This window comes from Oncorhynchus mykiss, chromosome 19 (assembly GCF_057628025.1).
Source record: "Oncorhynchus mykiss isolate SJ-2025 chromosome 19, ASM5762802v1, whole genome shotgun sequence".
Taxonomy (NCBI): domain Eukaryota; kingdom Metazoa; phylum Chordata; class Actinopteri; order Salmoniformes; family Salmonidae; genus Oncorhynchus; species Oncorhynchus mykiss.
The window spans coordinates 72,254,255-72,278,692 of NC_143040.1; the positions used below are offsets into that span (position 1 = coordinate 72,254,255).

The 24,438-nt window shown below is 43.5% G+C and overlaps 1 pseudogene; it reads left to right on the top strand.

Moving 5' to 3' along the window:
* The first annotated feature begins 3,075 nt into the window (after positions 1-3,075).
* Positions 3,076-23,152, top strand: LOC110498409 (thyroid receptor-interacting protein 11-like; annotated as a pseudogene).
* Positions 23,153-24,438: the final 1,286 nt, after the last annotated feature.

The following is a 24,438-nucleotide window of genomic DNA, read 5'->3' on the forward strand; positions in this document are numbered from 1 at the left end:
ACATATAGTGAAAACAATAGTGGTCCTAAAACGGAACCTTGAGGAACACCGAAATGTACAGTTGATTTGTCAGAGGACAAACCATCCACAAAGACAAACTGATATCTTTCAGACAGATACGATCTAAACCTGGCTAGAACTTGTCAGTGTAGACCAATTAGGGTTTCCAATCTCTCCAAAAGAATGTGGTGATCGATGGTATCAAAAGCAGCACTAAGGTCTAGGAGCACGAGGACAGATGCAGAGCCTCGGTCTGACACCATTAAAAGGTCATTTACCACCTTCACAAGTGCCGTCTCAGTGCTATGATGGGGTCTAAAACCAGACTGAAGCATTTCATATACATTGTTTGTCTTCAGGAAGGCAGTGAGTTGCTGCGCAACAGCCTTTTCTAAACTTGTTTGAGAGGAATGGGAGATTCGATATAGGCCGATAGTTTTTTATATTTTCTGGGTCAAGATTTGGCTTTTTCAAGAGAGGTTTTATTACTGCCACTTTTAGTGAGTTTGGTACACATCCGGTGGATAGTGAGCCGTTTATTATGTTCAACATAGGAGGGCCAAGCACAGGAAGCAGCTCTTTCAGTAGTTTAGTTGGAATAGGGTCCAGTATGCAGCTTGAAGGTTTAGAGGCCAAGACTATTTTCATCAATGTGTCAAGAGATATAGTATTAAAAAACGTGTGTGTCTCCCTTGATCCCAGACTCGGGACAACTGAGCTTTGGAGGAATACGCAGATTTTAAGAGGAGTCTGTAATTTGCTTTCTAATGATCATGATCTTTTCCTCAAAGAAGTTCATTAATTTATTACTGCTGAAGTGAAAGCCATCCTCTCTTGGGGAATGTTGGATTTTAGTTAGCTTTGCGACAGTATCAAAAATAAATTTGGGATTGTTCTTATTCTCTTCAATTAAATTGTAAAAATAGGATGATCGAGCAGCAGTGAGGGCTCTTCGATACTGCACGGTACTGTCTTTCCAAGCTAGTCGGAAGACATCCAGTTTGGTGTGGCGCCATTTCCGTTCCACTTTTCTGGAAGCTTTCTTCAGAGCTCGGGTATTTTCTGTATATCAGGGAGCTAGTTTCTAATGACAAATGTTTTTTGCTTTTTAGGGGTGCGACTGCATCTAGGGTATTACGCAAGGTTACATTTAGATCCCCCGTTAGGTGGTTAACTGATTTTTGTACTCTGACGTCCTTGGGTAGGTGGAGGGAGTCTGGAAGAGCATCTAGGAATCTTTGGGTTGTCTGTGAATTTATAGCACAGCTTTTGATGATCCTTGGTTGGGGTCTGAGCAGATTTGTTGCAATTGCAAACATAATAAAATGGTGGTTCGATAGTCTGAGGAAAAACATTTAAGATCCACAACATTTATCCACAATATTTATTCCACGGGACAAAACTAGGTCCAGAGTATGACTGTGGCAGTGACTGTGGCATGTTGGACAAAACCCACTGAGTCAATGATGGCTCCGAAAGCCTTTTGGAGTGGGTCTGTGGACTTTTCCATGTGAATATTAAAGTCACCAAAAATGTGAATATTATCTGCTATGACTACAAGGTCTGATAGGAATTCAGGGAACTCAGTGAGGAACGCTGTATACGGCCCAGGAGGCCTGTAAACAGTAGCTATAGAAGGTGATTGAGTAGGCTGCATAGATTTCATGACTAGAAGCTCAAAAGAAGAAAATGCAGTAATTTTTTGTTGTTGTAAATTTAAATTTGCTATCGTAAATGTTAGCAACACCTCCGCCTTTGCGGTATGCGCGAGGGATATGGTTACTAATATAACCAGGAGGAGAAGCCTCATTTAACACAGTAAATTCATCAGGCTTAAGCCATGTTTCAGTCAGGCCAATCACATCAATATTATGATCAGTGATTAGTTCATTGACTATAACTGCCTTGGAAGTGAGGGATCTAACATTAAGTAGCACTATTTTGAGATGTGAGATATCACAATCTCTTTCAATAACGGCAGGAATGGAGGAGGTCTTTTTTCTAGTGAGATTGCTAAGGCGAACACTGACAAGTTTAGTTTTGCTCAACCTAGATCAAGGCATAGACACGGTCTCAATGGGAATAGCTGAACTGACTACACTGACTGTGCCAGTGGCAGACTCCACTAAGCTGGCAGGGTGGCTATCTCATTGTGGAGCTAGAGGAGTTAGAGCCCTGTCTATGTTCGTGTATAAGATGAGAACACCTCTCCAGGCCAGGCTTGGTCCTGTTTGTGGGTGAGTCCCCGAAAGAGGGCCAATTATCTACAAATTCTATCTTTTGGGAGGGGCAGTAAACAGTTTTCAACCAGCGATTGAGTTGTCAGACTCTGCTGTAGAGCTCATCACTCCCCATAACTGGGAGGGGGCCAGAGACAATTACTCAATGCCTATACATCTTTCTAGCTGATTTACACTCTGAAGCTATGTTGCGCTTGGTGACCTCTGACTGTTTCATCCTAACGTCGTTGGTGCCGACGTGGATAACAATATCTCTATACTCTCTACACTCGCCAGTTTTAGCTTTAGCCAGAACCATCTTCAGATTAGCCTTAACGTCGGTAGCCCTGCCCCCTGGTAAACATTGTATGGATGGATGGATGATTGATTATTTTTAAGTCTAATACTAATGGAGTCGCCAATAACTAGGGTGTTCAATTTGTCAGAGCTAATGGTGGAATGCTTTGGCGTCTCAGACCCCGTAACGGGAGGAGGAGGAGAGACCAGAGAAGACTCGGCCTCTGACTCCGACTCGCTGCTTAATGGGGAAAACCGGTTGAAAGTTTCTGTCGGCTGAATGAGCGACACCGGTTGAGCGTTCCTACAGCATTTCCCTCCAGAAACCGTGCGAAGGGATTTATACTACTATCTGTACTTATTGGTGGCACGGACGCTGTTTCATCCTTTCCTACGCTGAAATTGCCCTGCCTAACGATATGCGTCTGAAGCTGGGCTTTCTGCACAGCTATCCTCGCCGTAAGGCGATCGTTCTCCTGTATATTATGAGTACAGCGACTGTAATTAGAAGGCATCATGTTAATGTTACTACTTCGGCTGGTGGAGGTCCTGGAGAACCATGTCCGTCCGAGGTGAACAAGTTGAATGGAAAAAAAGTAGAGCGAGGAGGAAAAAATAAATATAAAACCAGTCATTAAAAAGTGAAAACCGTCAAGTTGTCAGGTAGCAACAAACTGCAGGGACTGGGAGACTAGTCAGGATCTATGAACAAACCTGCTCCAGACCGCCATAACCATTCAGAGCTGCAGTAGGCCTATATGCAAATAGGCCATTGCCAAATATGAATCTCTGCCATTCACTTTGAACTGGACTGTGTTTACAGCGTGAGCGGTCATGAGTAGATGTGTTTGTTTTGAGTTCAAAGTCAGAGCTACATGTAGCCATGGAAACATGGCTCACTCGAGACACGAGTCGGTGCAACCATCTTTCTGGTAAGAAGAGGGACTGGGGCGTGTGCCTTATGATTAACGAGACGTGGTGTGATCATAACAACATACAGGAACTCAAGTCCTTCTGTTCACATGACTTAGAATTCCTCCCAATCAAATGTCGACCGCATTATCTACCAAGAGAATTCTCTTTGATTAGAATCACAGCCGTATGTATTCCCCCACCAAGCAGACACATCAATGGCCCTGAATGAACTATTTGACTCTATGAAAACTGGAAACCACATATCCTGAGGCTGCATTCATTGTAGCTGGGGATTTTAACAAGGCTAATCTGAAAACAAGACTCCCTAAATTCTATCAGCATATCGATTGTGCTACCAGGGCTGGTAAAACCCTGGATCGTTGTTATTCTAACTTCCGCGACGCATATAAGGCCTCCCCCGCCCTCCTTTCGGAAAAGCTGACCACGACTCCATTTTGTTGCTTACAGTGCTCTCGCAGGTACTCACTCACAACATACACATTCAGATATCATCTCAGACATACCGAGGCTGTTAGTTATTAGTCCGATTTGATATGCTGACTCGAACTATTGTCATCTTTTCAAGTGGCGGAGCTGGAGACGTTGAGAATGAAGACTGTTTAGGTATTTAACCTGATCACATAGTATCTTTTGAAATAGTGTTGTAGTAGCTGTAGTAGTCTTTCTATGATCGTCCTTTATGTAATGATTGTGGAACATGCAGACATTCTAGAACTCAACGCCATCGTTTGAACCCCGAGGAAAGAGAATGTTATGACGGAACAGGAAAAAGGTAGATTTCTGTTCTCAAATGGAAACTTCATTTAAGACTTAGTCTGAGGTGATTTCTGCTTGCTAATGGGCCTCAACACTGTCAGTGTTTTTGCACTTCACAATGCTAATTCTTTAACAAACTCCCGTACGGTATATATTGACTTATATAAACTCTTGACACACTGAACTAACAGTAAGGTTTTCCCTCAAATATCTACACTCCACTTACACTGAACAAAAATATAAATGAAACATGCAACAATTTTACAGTTACAGTTTATATAAAGAAATCAGCACATTTAAATAAATTCATTAGGCCCTAATCTATGGATTTCACATGACTGGGCAGGGGCACAGCCATGCGTGTGTCTGGGAGGGTATTGGCACACCCACTGTGGAGGGGGGCCAGGCCCAGCCAGTCAGAATTAGTTTTTCCCCACAAAAAAGGCTTTATTACAGACAGAAATACTCCTCGGTTTCATCAGCTGTCCTGGTGGCTGGTCTCAGACGATCAGGTGAAGAGGTCCTGGGCTGGCGTGGTTACACGTGGTCTGCGGGTTGTGAGGCCGGTTGGTCGTACTGCCAAATTCTCTAAAACAACATTGGAGGTGGCTTATGGTAAAGAAATGAACATTTGATTATCTGGCAACAGCTCTGGTGGACATTCCTACAGTCAGCATTCCAATTGCACGCTCCCTCAAAACTTGAGACATCTGTGGCATTGTGTTGCGTGATAAAACTGCACATTTTAGAGTGGCCTTTTATTGTCCCCAGCACAAGGTACACCTGTGTAATGATCAGCTTCTTGATATGCCACACCTGAAATGGAGAAATGCTCACTAACAGGGATAAGAACAACATTCTAGAGAAATACGCTTTTTGTGTGAATGGAACATTTTATATTTTCATATTTTATTTCAACTCATGAAACCTGAGAACAACACTTTACATATTGCGTTTATATTTTAGTTCAGTATACATTAAACTGCGTTGACTTAACATCGTGACGTTGAGAATCTAGATGTCTTGAACTATAATGTCGTTCTGTTGTTGATGAGAGTGTCGGATGGATCAGTTGATTATTCAGTTAGTTTAGTTGATTAGGATCCCATTAGCTGTTGCTCATGCAGCAGACACTCTTCCTGAGTCCATGGATAATGATTGTGTGTTCAGATTTAGACTTAGACAAAAAATGTAGACAAAAAATCAGATGAATCGACTGGAGAGACTTGCGTGTGCCGAGGACAGAGTGGAGTCAGACATCCTTGACAGACGGGAGTTCTCTCCCAGCCGCCTCAGAGCAGATAGCAGAGCTGAGGGCTGAGCTGGAGAAGAGAGAGCAGGCCCTGAAAGACGACCAGGAGGAACGAGACACACTCGTCATCACGCAGGAAGAACTGGACCGACAGAACAGGGAAGCTACACAGGTCTGGTTTGAACTTGTGTTTTAATCAACCAATCTAATCTATTTATAATGCCCTTTTTAAAGCAGCAGTAGTCCCCCCCCTAGAGAGGAAATGGATGATCCCCCTAGAGAGGGAATGGATGATCCCCCCCCTAGAGAGGAAATGGCTGATCCCCCTAGAGAGGAAATGGCTGATCACCTAGAGAGAAAATGGCTTATCACCTAGATAGGAAATGGCTGATCACCTAGAGAGAAAATGGCTGATCACCTAGAGAGGAAATGGCTGATCACCTAGAGAGGAAATGGATGATCACCTAGAGAGAAAATGGATGATCACCTAGAGAGGAAATGGATGATCACCTAGAGAGGAAATGGCTGATCACCTAGAGAGGAAATGGCTGATCACCTAGAGAGGAAATGGCTGATCACCTAGAGAGAAAATGGATGATCACCTAGAGAGGAAATGGCTGATCACCTAGAGAGGAAATGGATGATCACCTAGAGAGGAAATGGCTGATCACCTAGAGAGAAAATGGCTGATCACCTAGAGAGGAAATGGATGATCACCTAGAGAGGAAATGAATGATCACCTAGAGAGAAAATGGCTGATCACCTAGAGAGGAAATGAATGATCACCTAGAATATATTTAAAGGTTGATCAGGTTGTGGTTGGTGACACTCACTTTTAGTCTGACGATGTTAAACAAAAGTCTACGAAACAGTTATATTAGTTTCGACACACAGCAATGTAACACTTCCTGGATCTGGAACAGCCAATCACAACCAATGCCTGAAGCAGTGCACCATGCACTGATATATTGGCCGTGTATAGGAAGGAATGTGTTGATATTAATATATTGGTCGTGTATAGGAAGGAATGTGTTGATATTGATATATTGGTCGTGTATAGGAAGGAATGTGTTGATAAGGAATGTGTTGATATTAATATATTGGTTGTGTATAGGAAGGAATGTGTTGATATTGATATATTGGTCGTGTATAGGAAGGAATGTGTTGATAAGGAATGTGTTGATATTAATATATTGGCCGTGTATAGGAAGGAATGTGTTGATATTAATATATTGATCGTGTATAGGAAGGAATGTGTTGATATGAATATATTGATCGTGTATAGGAAGGAATGTGTTGATATTAATATATTGGTTGTGTATAGGAAGGAATGTGTTGATATTAATATATTGATCGTGTATAGGAAGGAATGTGTTGTTGATATTAATATATTGATCGTGTATAGGAAGGAATGTGTTGATATTAATATATTGGTTGTGTATAGGAAGGAATGTGTTGATATTAATATATTGATCGTGTATAGGAAGGAATGTGTTGATATGAATATATTGATCGTGTATAGGAAGGAATGTGTTGATATTAATATATTGGTTGTGTATAGGAAGGAATGTGTTGATATTGATATATTGGTTGTGTATAGGAAGGAATGTGTTGTTGATATTAATATATTGATCGTGTATAGGAAGGAATGTGTTGATATTAATATATTGGTTGTGTATAGGAAGGAATGTGTTGATATTAATATATTGATCGTGTATAGGAAGGAATGTGTTGATATGAATATATTGATCGTGTATAGGAAGGAATGTGTTGATATTAATATATTGATCGTGTATAGGAAGGAATGTGTTGATATTAATATATTGATCGTGTATAGGAAGGAATGTGTTGATATTAATATATTGATCGTGTATAGGAAGGAATGTGTTGATATGAATATATTGGTCATGTATAGGAAGGAATGTGTTGATATTGATATATTGGTCGTGTATAGGAAGGAATGTGTCGATATTAATATATTGATCGTGTATAGGAAGGAATGTGTCGATATTAATATATTGATCGTGTATAGGAAGGAATGTGTTGTTGATAATAATATATTGGCCGTGTATAGGAAGGAATGTGTTGATATGAATATATTGGTCGTGTATAGGAAGGAATGTGTTGATATTAATATATTGGCCCTGTATAGGAAGGAATGTGTTGATATTAATATATTGATCGTGTATAGGAAGGAATGTGTTGTTGATAATAATATATTGGCCGTGTATAGGAAGGAATGTGTTGATATTAATATATTGATCGTGTATAGGAAGGAATGTGTTGATATTAATATATTGATCGTGTATAGGAAGGAATGTGTTGATATTAATATATTGGTCGTGTATAGGAAGGAATGTGTTGATATGAATATATTGGTCATGTATAGGAAGGAATGTGTTGATATTAATATATTGGCCGTGTATAGGAAGGAATGTGTTGATATGAATATATTGGTCATGTATAGGAAGGAATGTGTTGATAATAATATATTGGTTGTGTATAGGAAGGAATGTGTTGATATTGATATATTGGTTGTGTATAGGAAGGAATGTGTTGATATTAATATATTGGTCGTGTATAGGAAGGAATGTGTTGATATTGATATATTGGTCGTGTATAGGAAGGAATGTGTTGATATTAATATATTGATCGTGTATAGGAAGGAATGTGTTGTTGATAATAATATATTGGCCGTGTATAGGAAGGAATGTGTTGTTGATAATAATATATTGGCCGTGTATAGGAAGGAATGTGTTGATATTAATATATTGGCCGTGTATAGGAAGGAATGTGTTGATATGAATATATTGATCGTGTATAGGAAGGAATGTGTTGATATTGATATATTGATCGTGTATAGGAAGGAATGTGTTGATATGAATATATTGATCGTGTATAGGAAGGAATGTGTTGATAATAATATATTGGCCCTGTATAGGAAGGAATGTGTTGATAATAATATATTGGTTGTGTATAGGAAGGAATGTGTTGATATTAATATATTGGTTGTGTATAGGAAGGAATGTGTTGATATTAATATATTGATCGTGTATAGGAAGGAATGTGTTGATATTCATATATTGGTTGTGTATAGGAAGGAATGTGTTGATAATAATATATTGGCCGTGTATAGGAAGGAATGTGTTGATATTAATATATTGATCGTGTATAGGAAGGAATGTGTTGATAATAATATATTGATCGTGTATAGGAAGGAATGTGTTGATATTAATATATTGATCGTGTATAGGAAGGAATGTGTTGATATTAATATATTGGTCGTGTATAGGAAGGAATGTGTTGATATTAATATATTGATCGTGTATAGGAAGGAATGTGTTGATATTAATATATTGATCGTGTATAGGAAGGAATGTGTTGATATTAATATATTGATCGTGTATAGGAAGGAATGTGTTGATATTAATATATTGGTCGTGTATAGGAAGGAATGTGTTGATATTAATATATTGATCGTGTATAGGAAGGAATGTGTTGTTGATAATAATATATTGGCCCTGTATAGGAAGGAATGTGTTGATATTAATATATTGGTCGTGTATAGGAAGGAATGTGTTGATATTAATATATTGGTTGTGTATAGGAAGGAATGTGTTGATATTGATATATTGGTCGTGTATAGGAAGGAATGTGTTGATATTGGGATATACACAGCGTCTTAGACCATGTTGAAAAAGAAAGTCCATCAAGGATTACCACATGTTTTTAATGATTTAACCCCCTTTACAGAATTTAGACTTATTAAAGTAAGACTACCTATAAAATGGTTATCGAGATGCTATTACTCTGTTCTTGTGTCTCCATGCAGCATGTGATCTCAGTGTAGGAGAAGCTCTCTGTTCAGCTGAAGGAGTCTGAGACTGAGGTGTTCAGGTTGCAGTCAGAGCTCAGTACCACCACCGACCAGAGGGTGGCGCTACAGGAAGAACTACAGGCCCAACAGGAGAAACTGAGCTAGAGTGCTTACACCCTGAACCACCTCCACATGGGCAAGCAGCAGCTGGAGGCTACCGTCAAGGAGTTGAGGGAGAAACTTGGACGGGCAACAGCGATGGGCAAAGAGAACCAGGTGCTCCAGAGAACCGTACAGGAGAGGGAGGAGCAGCTGTCTGCTGCCCGGGCAGAGCTGTGCGAGGCTGGGGAGAGAGGGAGAGAATCCGGGGGGTCCGGAGAGGAGCTGGAGGAGCTCAGGAGAGAGCTGACTGAGATGAGGAGCTCCCAGGAGAAGGTGATTTTCAGAAGACTACGAGATGGAGATGGAGAAGCAGAGGCTGAAGACAGAGGCTGACCAGGCCCAGGGGAGGATAGAGGAGCTGGCCAGGCAGGTCAGGGAGGTCCAGGATGCTCTCGGCAGGACCGTCCTGGAGAAGGACACCCACATCGAGGCTCTGAAGCTGGAGAAGAGCCAGCTGGAAGGGGAGCTGATCCAGGCAGAGAGGGGCCTCCAGGAGCAGGTCAGGCAGTACCAGCAGACCATCGAGGAGCTGACCGCTGCCCGCTCCATGGACGCCTCGGCACTGCAGGTCCACTGTTGTTTTACTACTGTTTTACTATCTTCATGTATCTACATTCACATGTTTTTATTTTTTATCTTTTCACTTTTGTAGCACTTTGACAATTAACTACATATATTTTTTTTTGGTAAGGAATGTGTTGTACTAATAGCTTGATTATTTTCAGACGGCGCATGAGAGGAGGGTGAAGCTGAACCAGGAGTTGAACCTGGAGAAAAACCTGGAGAAGAACCTGGAGAAGAACCTGGCGATGAACCTGGAGAAGAACCTGGAGATGAACCTGGAGAAGAACCTGGAGAAGAACCTGGAGAAGAACCTGGAGAAGAACCTGGAGATGAACCTGGAGATGAACCTGGAGAAGAACCTGGAGATGAACCTGGAGATGAGAACATGAGAGCTAACATGGCCGCCACCCAGAGGGAGCTGGAGGCCGTGGTCCAGGCAGCAACCCAGGAGGCTGAGACCCTGAGAGCCAACATGGCCGCCGCCCAGAGGGAGCTGGAGGCCGGGGTCCAGGCAGCCAGAGACCCTGAGAGGAGCTCTGGAAGAGAAGGACAAGCAGCTGGGAGGCGTGAAGGAAGACAACAGCCACCTGAAGGTACGTCCACAACATGTACTGTATGTGTACAGTGTCTATTTTGTATACAGTGGTACTGTGTGTTGGAGACAATTTTTTCCCTTGGGATATTAACATTAAATCCTATCCTATAAGGAGGAGATAGAGCGTCTGAGGGACCAGCAGAGTAGACCCCAGCCCCCCGGCCTGGCCGAGCCACGCACCCCGGACATCATCAACGGTAACACATCCTGTCATATCTCTTGTTGTTTTTTTTAATAAATATCTATGTATTGTATTTGCTGCTAAATGAACAGCCTTATTGAGCACATTAACATGAACCACAGAACTGGAGACGGACATCACCCAGCTGAAGACCTCAGGAGATGCCTGGAGGGGGACCATAGAGGAGCATAGAGGAGCATAGAGGACCATAGAGGAGCAGCGGGGGCACCTCCTCTCCTCCCAGCAGTCTCTCCTGGCGCAGCAGAATGAGTTGGAGCAGGCCCACCAACGCCACGAGCAGAGCAGAGAGAACTACGATAGGATGATCCACGCCAAGGACAAGGAGATTGGGCGCCTGCAGCAGGAAGTAGTAGATCACCTCAGCCCTACCCAATACTCCCAGGAACAGGAAGTGGTCATTCTCCAACGGGAAGACGAGACCAAGTCGTCACTGAATAACAGGGAGAACGGCAACGAGAAACACGACCTGTCCAAGATGGAGGTAAAGAGACTAGTGAAGGTATTTCCTGAATTGGTGTTGTACTCATCAGCAGCTGATGATTCGGGATGAATTACCATTCAGGATAATAAAGCATTATCTGATCTCAATTTGAAGGGCATTAAGGAGAAGGAGACGGAAATCAGCCAGCTGAATGGGAAGAACCAGAACCTCACCAGACAGCTGGACCAGCTGGTGGTCTCCAGAGAGGAGATGGGGAAGCTCAGCCAGATGGTCTAGCAGAAAGACGTAGAGATCCAGGCGCTGCACTCCCACGTCTCCCTGGGGGGGACGAGGCCACAGCCAAGACGTGATGTTCCTCCTCCAGCAGCTGCGGGCCAATGCCGTGGAGAGAGAGCAGGTCAAAATCACTATCAACTTTATTCAATTTATTACAGTTGTAAAATCCTGGGTAATTTTCCTAAAATGTCTAGATTTTCCAGAAATTCAAGTTGAAGGATTTCCTGCCTATCCCCTCCTGATTCCAGGAATCTTCCAACCAGGAATTTTGTTAAAGTTATTGGAATTTTACAACCCCAGTAATATATATTTATATATTTTTTGACTTGACTTGATTTACTGTAGGTCCTGGCGGTGCTGAATGAGAAGACGAGGGAGAACAGCCGGCTGAGGGGGGACTACCAGCACATCACGGACATTGTAGCAGGGAAGGAGGCTGTGCTCCTCAAGGTCCAGCAGGAGAATTTGAGGCTGTCCACCATGTCTGACCCCTCAGCGAGTCGAGAGATGTTCAGAGAGACCATTCAGAATTTGTCACGGATCATCAGGTATTGTTTTGTAATATATACACACAGTAGCAGTCGGATCATCAGGTATTGTTTTGTAATATATACACACAGTAGCAGTCGGATCATCAGGTATTGTTTTGTAATATATACACACAGTAGCAGTCAGATCATCAGGTATTGTTTTGTAATATATACACACAGTAGCAGTCGGATCATCAGGTATTGTTTTGTAATATATACACACAGTAGCAGTCGGATCATCAGGTATTGTTTTGTAATATATACACACAGTAGCAGTCGGATCATCAGGTATTGTTTTGTAATATATACACACAGTAGCAGTCGGATCATCAGGTATTGTTTTGTAATATATACACACAGTAGCAGTCAGATCATCAGGTATTGTTTTGTAATATATACACACAGTAGCAGTCGGATCATCAGGTATTGTTTTGTAATATATACACACAGTAGCAGTCGGATCATCAGGTATTGTTTTGTAATATATACACACAGTAGCAGTCGGATCATCAGGTATTGTTTTGTAATATATACACACAGTAGCAGTCGGATCATCAGGTATTGTTTTGTAATATATACACACAGTAGCAGTCGGATCATCAGGTATTGTTTTGTAATATATACACACAGTAGCAGTCGGATCATCAGGTATTGTTTTGTAATATATACACACAGTAGCAGTCGGATCATCAGGTATTGTTTTGTAATATATACACACAGTAGCAGTCGGATCATCAGGTATTGTTTTGTAATATATACACACAGTAGCAGTCGGATCATCAGGTATTGTTTTGTAATATATACACACAGTAGCAGTCAGATCATCAGGTATTGTTTTGTAATATATACACACAGTAGCAGTCGGATCATCAGGTATTGTTTTGTAATATATACACACAGTAGCAGTCGGATCATCAGGTATTGTTTTGTAATATATACACACAGTAGCAGTCGGATCATCAGGTATTGTTTTGTAATATATACACACAGTAGCAGTCGGATCATCAGGTATTGTTTTGTAATATATACACACAGTAGCAGTCGGATCATCAGGTATTGTTTTGTAATATATACACACAGTAGCAGTCGGATCATCAGGTATTGTTTTGTAATATATACACACAGTAGCAGTCGGATCATCAGGTATTGTTTTGTAATATATACACACAGTAGCAGTCGGATCATCAGGTATTGTTTTGTAATATATACACACAGTAGCAGTCGGATCATCAGGTATTGTTTTGTAATATATACACACAGTAGCAGTCGGATCATCAGGTATTGTTTTGTAATATATACACACAGTAGCAGTCAGATCATCAGGTATTGTTTTGTAATATATACACACAGTAGCAGTCGGATCATCAGGTATTGTTTTGTAATATATACACACAGTAGCAGTCGGATCATCAGGTATTGTTTTGTAATATATACACACAGTAGCAGTCGGATCATCAGGTATTGTTTTGTAATATATACACACAGTAGCAGTCAGATCATCAGGTATTGTTTTGTAATATATACACACAGTAGCAGTCGGATCATCAGGTATTGTTTTGTAATATATACACACAGTACCAGTCAGATCATCAGGTATTGTTTTGTAATATATACACACAGTAGCAGTCGGATCATCAGGTATTGTTTTGTAATATATACACACAGTAGCAGTCCGAAGTTTGGACGCACTTACTCAAGGAGTTTTCTTAATTTTTGACTATTTTCTACTTAATAATAGTGAATACATCAAAACTATGAAATAACACATATGGAATCATGTGGTAACTGAAAATTAAAAATATATTTTAGATTCTATAAAGTGTGTAACGGTTTTCTTGGTGAGAAGGAGAGTCGGACCAAAATGCAGCATGTAGATTGCGATCCATGTTTTAATGAACAAACGTAAAACACGAATCAATGCAAACACTACAAAATAAAGAACGTGATGAACGTAACGAAAACCTAAAACAGCCTATCTGGTGAAAAACACATAGACAGGAACAATCACCCACAAACACACAGTGAAACCCAGGCTACCTAAATATGGTTCCCAATCAGAGACAATGACGAACACCTGCCTCTGACTGAGAACCATATCAGGCTGAACATAGAAATAGACAAACAAGACATGAAACATAGAATGCCCACTCAGATCACACCCTGACCAATCAAAACATAGAAAATACAAAGTAAACTATGGTCAGGGCGTGACAAAGTGAGGCTTTTGCCCCTTTGCCTTGATGACAGCTTTGCACACTCTTGGCATTCTCTCAACCAGCCTCATGAGGTAATCACCCGGAATAGAGAAGATAGCCCTATTTGGTAAAAAAAAAACAAGTCCTTATTATGGCAAGAACAGCTCAAACAAGTGTGCTTCTGCTGCCATGGCGATCAGGTATTGTCAGGGTGTATTTTGTTCTCGGGATTCATTTTGATTGACATATGCAGCGTTTACCTTTCGGACTGTTCGGACGTGTGAACGTAGTGCCGACGATGTGTGATCGGATTGAATCCCGTCCTTAGTAATGTCACGTTCTTTTGGCTGTTTATTCCGTCAGTGTCCTCCTATAATTCAAATATTATTGTGTTGTTGTTGTTGTTATTATTATCAGAGAGAAGGACATTGAGATCGACGCGCTGACCCAGAAGTGCCAGATCCTGGTGTCGGTGCGGCAGGCAGGAGACTCTGGAGGCGTTTGAAGAGCTGCTGCAGGACCAGGGACACACTGAAACAACAGGCAAGATAAGATATTTAGCATTTTTATTGTCTGTTTTTACAGATATTTTTTTACCACCAACCAACCAACCAACCAACCAACCAACCAACACGTGTCGGCCAGCCCGCTGAACCTACTAGTGATTCGTCATTCAGCAGCCTTATTGGGATGAATAAAGGACTGATTGTCTCTGATCCTGTAGGTGGATGCTGACAACGACTGCACCTACGATCTCTCTCTGCGTGGACTACAGCCGTCTGATCCACAGCTATGAGCAGAAGGAGAGGAAGCTCGGGCAGTCTCAGTCACGAACTAGCCCACGTCCAACAGACCATCAGCCGGCTGAGCAGTACTAAAGATGTCCTCCTGGGAAAACTGGACAGTGTGGCGCAGAGTCCCCAAGTCACCCCACTGTCTGCTGCCCAGCCTCCTGCTGCAGTGGAACCTCCCAGACACCAGGTGGCAGCACCTGCAACACCAGGGTACCAGGAAGGACTGAGACAGGAGCTGGAATCTCTGAGAGCCCTCCTGTCTGAGAGGGAGACTATGATCAGGACCTTGCAGGAGAACAACCACCGTCTGTCTAACTCGGCCCAAGTGTCAGAGAGCGAGCAGCGTGGCCAGGCCGACGAGGCCAGACAGCTCAGAGAGAGACTGGATTCCCTGCAGCACTCTGTCAGGGAGAAAGACCTGCTCATTAAGACTGAAGGAGACCAGCTCAACCAGGTTAGAGAGAGGCATGCATTCACCAACATACACTCATATGATACGCACGCACGCACGCATGCACATGTACACACACACTGTGTGTGTGAACATTTCATCTCAATGAAGTGTACGATTAAACCCTTGGTTGCCATGGGATCATGTCTCTATTTAACCAGCTACGTCTCTGATCTTCATTTCACCAGGTGAGTGAGAACCTGAGGAACCGTGAGAGCGACAACGAGGTGTTAAAACAGGCCGTGACCAACCTGAAGGAGCGAGCTCTTATCCTGGAGATGGATACCAGGAAGCTGAAGGTAGGTAGCCCAGCGGCTGGGTTCACTTCCTCAAGACATTCCCCTACCGTTGGGCCCTTGAGCAACGCCCTTAACATCTGCTCGTATCACACTGTGTGTGATGTGTGATGTCTGGAGTGGTGGGGGTGTGGCTGAGAAGGAGCAGAAGACACACATTTCCCTTGTTGGCTGAAACCTGGTACAATAAAGTTGTGTTGTGTTGAAGGATGAGAACGAGGCCCAGCGGTGCCGGGAGAAGGAGTCAGAGTTCAGAGCTCTGCAGGAGACCAACATGCAGGTGTCCCTCCTCATGAGGGAGAAGGAGTCAGAGTTCAGAGCTCTGCAGGAGACCAACATGCAGGTGTCCCTCCTCATGAGGGAGAAGGAGTCAGAGTTCAGAGCTCTGCAGGAGACCGGTACAGAGTCAATGTGGAGGCTATATACAGGGGGTACCGGTACAGAGTCAATGTGGAGGCTATATACAGGGGGTACCGGTACAGAGTCAATGTGGAGGCTATATACAGGGGGTACCGGTACAGAGTCAATGTGGAGGCTATATACTGGGGGGTACCGGTACAGAGTCAATGTGGAGGCTATATACAGGGGGTTCCGGTACAGAGTCAATGTGGAGGCTATATACAGGGGGTACCGGTACAGAGTCAATGTGGAGGCTATATACAGGGTGTTACGGTACAGAGTCAATGTGGAGGCTATATACAGGGGGTACCGGTACTGAGTCAATGTGGAGGCTATATACAGGGGGTACCGGTACAGAGTCAATGTGGAGGCTATATACAGGGGGTACCGGTACAGAGTCAATGTGGAGGCTATATACAGGGGGTACCGGTACAGAGTCAATGTGGAGGCTATATACAGGGGGTACCGGTACAGAGTCAATGTGGAGGCTATATACAGGGGGTACAGAGTCAATGTGGAGACTATATACAGGGGGTACCGGTACAGAGTCAATGTGGAGGCTATATACAGGGGGTACCGGTACAGAGTCAATGTGGAGGCTATATACAGGGGGTACTGGTACAGAGTCAATGTGGAGGCTATATACAGGGGGTACCGACCGGTACAGAGTCAATGTGGAGGCTATATACAGGGGCTACCAGTACAGAGTCAATGTGGAGGCTATATACAGGGGGTACCGGTACAGAGTCAATGTGGAGGCTATATACAGGGGGTTCCGGTACAGAGTCAATGTGGAGGCTATATACAGGGGGTACCGGTACAGAGTCAATGTGGAGGCTATATACAGGGGGGAACCGGTACAGAGTCAATGTGGAGGCTATATACAGGGGGGAACCGGTACAGAGTCAATGTGGAGGCTATATACATGGTGTTACGGTACAGAGTCTATGTGGAGGCTATATACAGGGTATTACGGTACAGAGTCAATGTGGAGGCTATATACAGGAGGTACCGGTACAGAGTCAATGTGGAGGCTATATACAGGGTATTACGGTACAGAGTCAATGTGGAGGCTATATACAGGGGGTACCGGTACAGAGTCAATGTGGAGGCTATATACAGGGGGTACCGGTACAGAGTCAATGTGGAGGCTATATACAGGGGGGAACCGGTACAGAGTCAATGTGGAGGCTATATACAGGGGGGAACCGGTACAGAGTCAATGTGGAGGCTATATACATGGTGTTACGGTACAGAGTCAATGTGGAGGCTATATACAGGAGGTACCGGTACAGAGTCAATGTGGAGGCTATATACAGGGTATTACGGTACAGAGTCAATGTGGAGGCTATATACAGGGGGTACCGGTACAGAGTCAATGTGGAGGCTATATACAGGGGGGAACCGGTACAGAGTCAATGTGGAGGCTATATACAGGGGGGAACCGGTACAGAGTCAATGTGGAGACTATATACAGGGGGTACCGGTACAGAGTCAATGTGGAGGCTATATACAGGGGGTACCGGTACAGAGTCAATGTGTCAATGTGCGGGGGCACCGCTCAGGTCTGTTGTTGTAGTCAGGAGATGGTTATCCCTATGTTGTTGTTGTTTTAGTCAGGAGATGGTTATCCCTATGTTGTTGTTGTTTTAGTCAGGAGATGGTTATCCCTATGTTGTTGTTGTTTTAGTCAGGAGATGGTTAGCCACATGTTGTTGTTGTTGTTGTAGTCAGGAGATGGTTATCCCCATGTTGTTGTTGTTGTTGTAGTCAGGAGATGGTTATCCCTATGTTGTTGTTGTTGTAGTCAGGAGATGGTTATCCCCATGTTGTTGTTGTTGTTGTAGTCAGGAGATGGTTATCCCTATGTTATTGTTGTTGTAGTCAGGAGATGGTTAGCCACATGTTGTTGTTGTTGTTGTAGTCAGGAGATGGTTATCCCCATGTTGTTGTTGTTGTTGTAGTCAGGAGATGGTTATCCCTATGTTGTTGTTGTTGTAGTCAGGAGATGGTTATCCCCATGTTGTTGTTGTTGTTGTTGGAGTCAGGAGATGGTTATACCTATGTTGTTGTTGTTGTAGTCAGGAGATGGTTATCCCCATGTTGTTGTTGTTGTAGTCAGGAGATGGTTATCCCTATGTTGTTGTTGTTGTAGTCAGGAGATGGTTATCCCCATGTTGTTGTTGTTGTTGTTGGAGTCAGGAGATGGTTATACCTATGTTGTTGTTGTTTTAGTCATTATATGGTTATCCCTATGTTGTTGTTGTTGTTGGAGTCAGGAGATGGTTATCCCTATGTTGTGGTTGTAGTCAGGAGATGGTTATCCCTATGTTGTTGTTGTTGTTGTTGTTTTAGTCAGGAGATGGTTATCCCTATGTTGTTGTTGTAGTCACTATGTTATAATGAAACTGTCATTGTCTCCACTATGTTATAATGAAACTGTCATTGTCTCCACTATGTTATAATGAAACTGTCATTGTCTCCACTATGTTATAATGAAACAGTCATTGTCTCCACTATGTTATAATGAAACTGTCATTGTCTCCACTATGTTATAATGAAACAGTTATTGTCTCCACTATGTTATAATGAAACAGTCATTGTCTCCACTATGTTATAATGAAACAGTCATTGTCTCCACGATGTTATAATGAAACAGTCATTGACTCCACTATGTGATAATGAAACAGTCATTTTCTCCACTATGTTATAATGGAACAGTCATTGACTCCACTATGGTATGGTAAGTACAGACAGGAATGTACAGAATGTACAGACAGGAAGGTATGGTATGTACAGACAAGAAGGTATGGTATGTACAGACAGGAAGATATGGAATGTACAGACAGGAAGGTATGGAATGTACAGACAGGAAGGTATGGTATGTACAGACAGGAAGGTATGGTATGTACAGACAGGAATGTACAGACAGGGATGTATAGTATGTACAGACAGGTATGTACAGACAGGAATGTATGGAATGTACAGACAGGTATGTACAGAAAGGAAGGTATGGTATGTACAGACAGGTATGTACAGACAGGAAGGTATGGTATGTACAGACAGGAAGGTATGGTATGTACAGACAGGAAGGTATGGTATGTACAGACAGGAAGGTATGGAATGTACAGACAGGAAGGTATGGAATGTACAGACAGGAAGGTATGGTATGTACAGACAGGAAGGTATGGTATGTACAGACAGGAAGGTATGGAATGTACAGACAGGAAGGTATAGAATGTACAGACAGGAAGGTATTGAATGTACAGACAGGAAGGTATGGAATGTACAGACAGGAAGGTATGGTATGTACAGACAGGAAGGTATGGTATGTACAGACAGGAAGGTATGGTATGTACAGACAGGAAGGTATGGTATGTACAGACAGGAATGTACAGACAGGAAGGTATGGTATGTACAGACAGGAAGGTATGGTATGTACAGACAGGGATGTATAGTATGTACAGATAGGTATGTACAGACAGGAAGGTATGGTGTGTACAGACAGGAAGGTATGGAATGTACAGACAGGAAGGTATGGTATGTACAGACAGGAAGGTATGGAATGTACAGACAGGAATGTATGGAATGTACAGACAGGAATGTACAGACAGGAAGGTATGGTATGTACAGACAGGAAGGTATGGAATGTACAGACAGGAAGGTATGGTATGTACAGACAGGAATGTATGGAATGTACAGACAGGAGTGTACAGACAGGAAGGTATGGAATGTACAGACAGGAAGGTATGGTATGTACAGACAGGAAGTTATGGTATGTACAGACTGGAAGGTATGGTATGTACAGACAGGAAGGTATGGAATGTACAGACAGGAAGGTATGGAATGTACAGACAGGAAGGTATGGTATGTACAGACAGGAAGGTATGGTATGTACAGACAGGAAGGTATGGTATGTACAGACAGGAAGGTATGTAATGTACAGACAGGAAGGTATGTAATGTACAGACAGGAAGGTATGGTATGTACAGACAGGAAGGTATGGAATGTACAGACAGGAAGGTATGGTATGTACAGACAGGAAGGTATGGTATGTACAGACAGGAAGGTATGGTATGTACAGACAGGAAGGTACGGAATGTACAGACAGTAAGGTATGGAATGTACAGACAGGAAGAATGGAATGTACAGACAGTCAGGTATGGAATGTACAGACAGGAAGGTATGGAATGTACAGACAGGAATGTATGGAATGTACAGGCAGGTATGTACAGACAGGAAGGTATGGAATGTACAGACAGGAAGGTATGGTATGTACAGACAGGAAGGTATGGTATGTACAGACAGGTATGTACAGACAGGAAGGTATGGTATGTACAGACAGGAAGGTATGGAATGTACAGACAGGAAGGTATGGTATGTACAGACAGGAATGTAGAGACAGGAAGGTATGGTATGTACAGACAGGAAGGTATGGTATGTACAGACAGGAAGGTATGGTATGTACAGACAGGTATGTACAGACAGGAAGGTATGGTATGTACAGACAGGAAGGTATGGAATGTACAGACAGGACGGTATGGAATGTACAGACAGGTATGTACAGACAGGAAGGTATGGTATGTACAGACAGGAAGGTATGGAATGTACAGACAGGAAGGTATGGTATGTACAGACAGGAATGTAGAGACAGGAAGGTATGGTATGTACAGACAGGAAGGTATGGTATGTACAGACAGGAAGGTATGGTATGTACAGACAGGAATGTAGAGACAGGAAGGTATGGTATGTACAGACAGGTATGTACAGACAGGAAGGTATGGAATGTACAGACAGGAAGGTATGGTATGTACAGACAGGAAGGTATGGTATGTACAGACAGGTATGTACAGACAGGAAGGTATGGTATGTACAGACAGGAAGGTATGGAATGTACAGACAGGAAGGTATGGTATGTACAGACAGGAATGTAGAGACAGGAAGGTATGGTATGTACAGACAGGAAGGTATGGTATGTACAGACAAGAAGGTATGGTATGTACAGACAGGTATGTACAGACAGGAAGGTATGGTATGTACAGACAGGAAGGTATGGAATGTACAGACAGGACGGTATGGAATGTACAGACAGGTATGTACAGACAGGAAGGTATGGTATGTACAGACAGGAAGGTATGGAATGTACAGACAGGAAGGTATGGTATGTACAGACAGGAATGTAGAGACAGGAAGGTATGGTATGTACAGACAGGAAGGTATGGTATGTACAGACAGGAAGGTATGGTATGTACAGACAGGAATGTAGAGACAGGAAGGTATGGTATGTACAGACAGGTATGTACAGACAGGAAGGTATGGTATGTACAGACAGGAAGGTATGGAATGTACAGACAGGTATGTACAGACAGGAAGGTATGGTATGTACAGACAGGAAGGTATGGAATGTACAGACAGGAAGGTATGGTATGTACAGACAGGAATGTAGAGACAGGAAGGTATGGTATGTACAGACAGGAAGGTATGGTATGTACAGACAGGAAGGTATGGTATGTACAGACAGGTATGTACAGACAGGAAGGTATGGTATGTACAGACAGGAAGGTATGGAATGTACAGACAGGACGGTATGGAATGTACAGACAGGTATGTACAGACAGGAAGGTATGGAAAAGGAATGCATATCACCCAGAACATCTCTAGCTACAGCAGCAGGTGAGGAGGAGGACAGGTGTTTGATCCAGACATAAATCAGCTGATTACAGACACCTGTTTTCATCGCCACGTTCCTCTTTGAAAACCGGTCTGCTTTTTCCCTTCTCTCTACAGTAAACTAGGCTTTTCCTCGAGTCCCAAAAAAACGGCACCCTATTCCCTGTATAGTGAACTACTTTTTGACCAGTCCCCATAGGGAATAGGGCGCCATTTGGCATGCTGTCCCTAGTCTTTTGTGCCAGGTTCTCCAGTCTAAACTCATGGCCTAGCCAGTGTAGTCAAATACGGTGCCCTGTTTAGGAAATAGGGTGCCATTTCATTTGGGATGCAGCCAAGTGATGGAACTTAAAGTACCTGTCCAGGGTTTCCAGATGTCTGTGAAATAGGATCTACAGACCTCGACCAAAGTGGCACAGCGGCCTAAAGGCACTGCATCTCAGTGCTTGAGGCATCACTACAGACCCGGGTTTGAGCCCAGGCTGTGTCACAACCCGGCCGTGACCGGGAGTCCTTTAGGGTGGTGCACAATTGGCCCAGCGTTGTCCGGGTTTGGCCGGGTTCGGCTCACTTCCTCTCCTGATTCACCAATCAAAAGACTTGATCAGTTCGACTGACTTCCTGGCTAACCAGGAAGTCAGTCGGAGGAAGCAGCAGGGCATGTTTCAGAGGAAGCAACAGGGCATGTTTCAGAGGAAGCAGCAGGGCATGTTTCAGAGGAAGCAGCAGGGCATGTTTCAGAGGAAGCAGCAGGGCATGTTTCAGAGGAAGCAGCAGGGCATGTTTCAGAGTGTGTTTCAGAGGAAGCAGCAGGGCATGTTTCACAGGAAGCAGCAGGGCATGTTTCAGAGGAAGCAGCAGGGCATGTTTCAGAGGAAGCAGCAGGGCATGTTTCAGAGGAAGCAGCAGGGCATGTTTCAGAGGAAGCAGCAGGGCATGTTTCAGAGGAAGCAACAGGGCATGTTTCAGAGGAAGCAGCAGGGCATGTTTCAGAGGAAGCAACAGGGCATGTTTCAGAGGAAGCAGCAGGGCATGTTTCAGAGGAAGCAACAGGGCATGTTTCAGAGGAAGCAGCAGGGCATGTTTCAGAGGAAGCAGCAGGGCATGTTTCAGAGGAAGCAGCAGGGCATGTTTCAGAGTGTGTTTCAGAGGAAGCAACAGGGCATGTTTCAGAGGAAGCAACAGGGCATGTTTCAGAGGAAGCAGCAGGGCATGTTTCAGAGGAAGCAGCAGGGCATGTTTCAGAGGAAGCAGCAGGACATGTTTCAGAGGAAGCAGCAGGACATGTTTCAGAGGTAGCAGCAGGGCATGTTTCAGAGGAAGCAGCAGGGCATGTTTCAGAGGAAGCAGCAGGACATGTTTCAGAGGAAGCAGCAGGGCATGTTTCAGAGGAAGCAGCAGGGCATGTTTCAGAGGAAGCAGCAGGGCATGTTTCAGAGGAAGCAGCAGGGCATGTTTCAGAGGAAGCAGCAGGGCATGTTTCGGAGGAAGCAGCAGGGCATGTTTCAGAGGAAGCAGCAGGGCATGTTTCAGAGGAAGCAGCAGGGCATGTTTCAGAGGAAGCAGCAGGGCATGTTTCAGAGGAAGCAGCAGGGCATGTTTCAGAGGAAGCAGCAGGGCATGTTTCAGAGGAAGCAGCAGGGCATGTTTCGGAGGAAGCAGCAGGGCATGTTTCGGAGGAAGCATGTCTCGATCTTCAACTTTCCCAAGCTCGCTGGGAGTCGCTGCGGTGAGACGAGGCCTTCACTTCGGATTGGATACCGCGACATTGGGAGAAAAAAGCGAATAAATTCCTGACGAAACGAAGAAAAGGACTTGATGATTAGTTGACGACTAGAATCATGTCTGTTGAATTATTCAAATACATGGGATGGCTGTGGGTCCCCGAGGAGAGGTCTGAAAACCCCTGGTCTGGAGTCCAACTACGTTACCCAGTAGACATCTGGCATTCCATTCCAGAATGTTCTACAAGCCCATTTCACATGTTGTTATCAGCCAACCGCTCAAATAACACAAATAGAGTAAATCACATCATTAGTATAGTAACAGTGCTAACACTACAGGAATCAATCCCACCCAGGAATAGAGTTTCCCACATCAGTCTGCATTCTCAGACACAGAGAGAGAGACACACACACACACACACACACACACACACACACACACACACACACACACTGTAAGCTGCAATGGTCTACTGATTACGCTATCAGCTGTAGACATGGTTATTACATCATAGTACACACACACACACACACACACACACACACACACACACACACACACACACACACACACACACACCACCTCTGGTCTGTTTTTCATTCACTATAGGAATCCAGATGTATGAGCGGTTTAGTTGAACTGATAAAGGCTGTGAAACAGGGGGCCATCTGGTTTGTGAACCATCAGAAGGCCCATCATACCCTGATCTGCACCTCTGACTTGAATCTTTCTTTTGGCCATGGTGGTCTGTTACATAAATATATAGTCCCGACAGTCAGACTTAAACTGTTCCGTGTAGCCACGCTGGCCATGCTTCAGACTTCTGGGAAGCTGTGTGTGTGTGTGTGCTCTTTTAATAG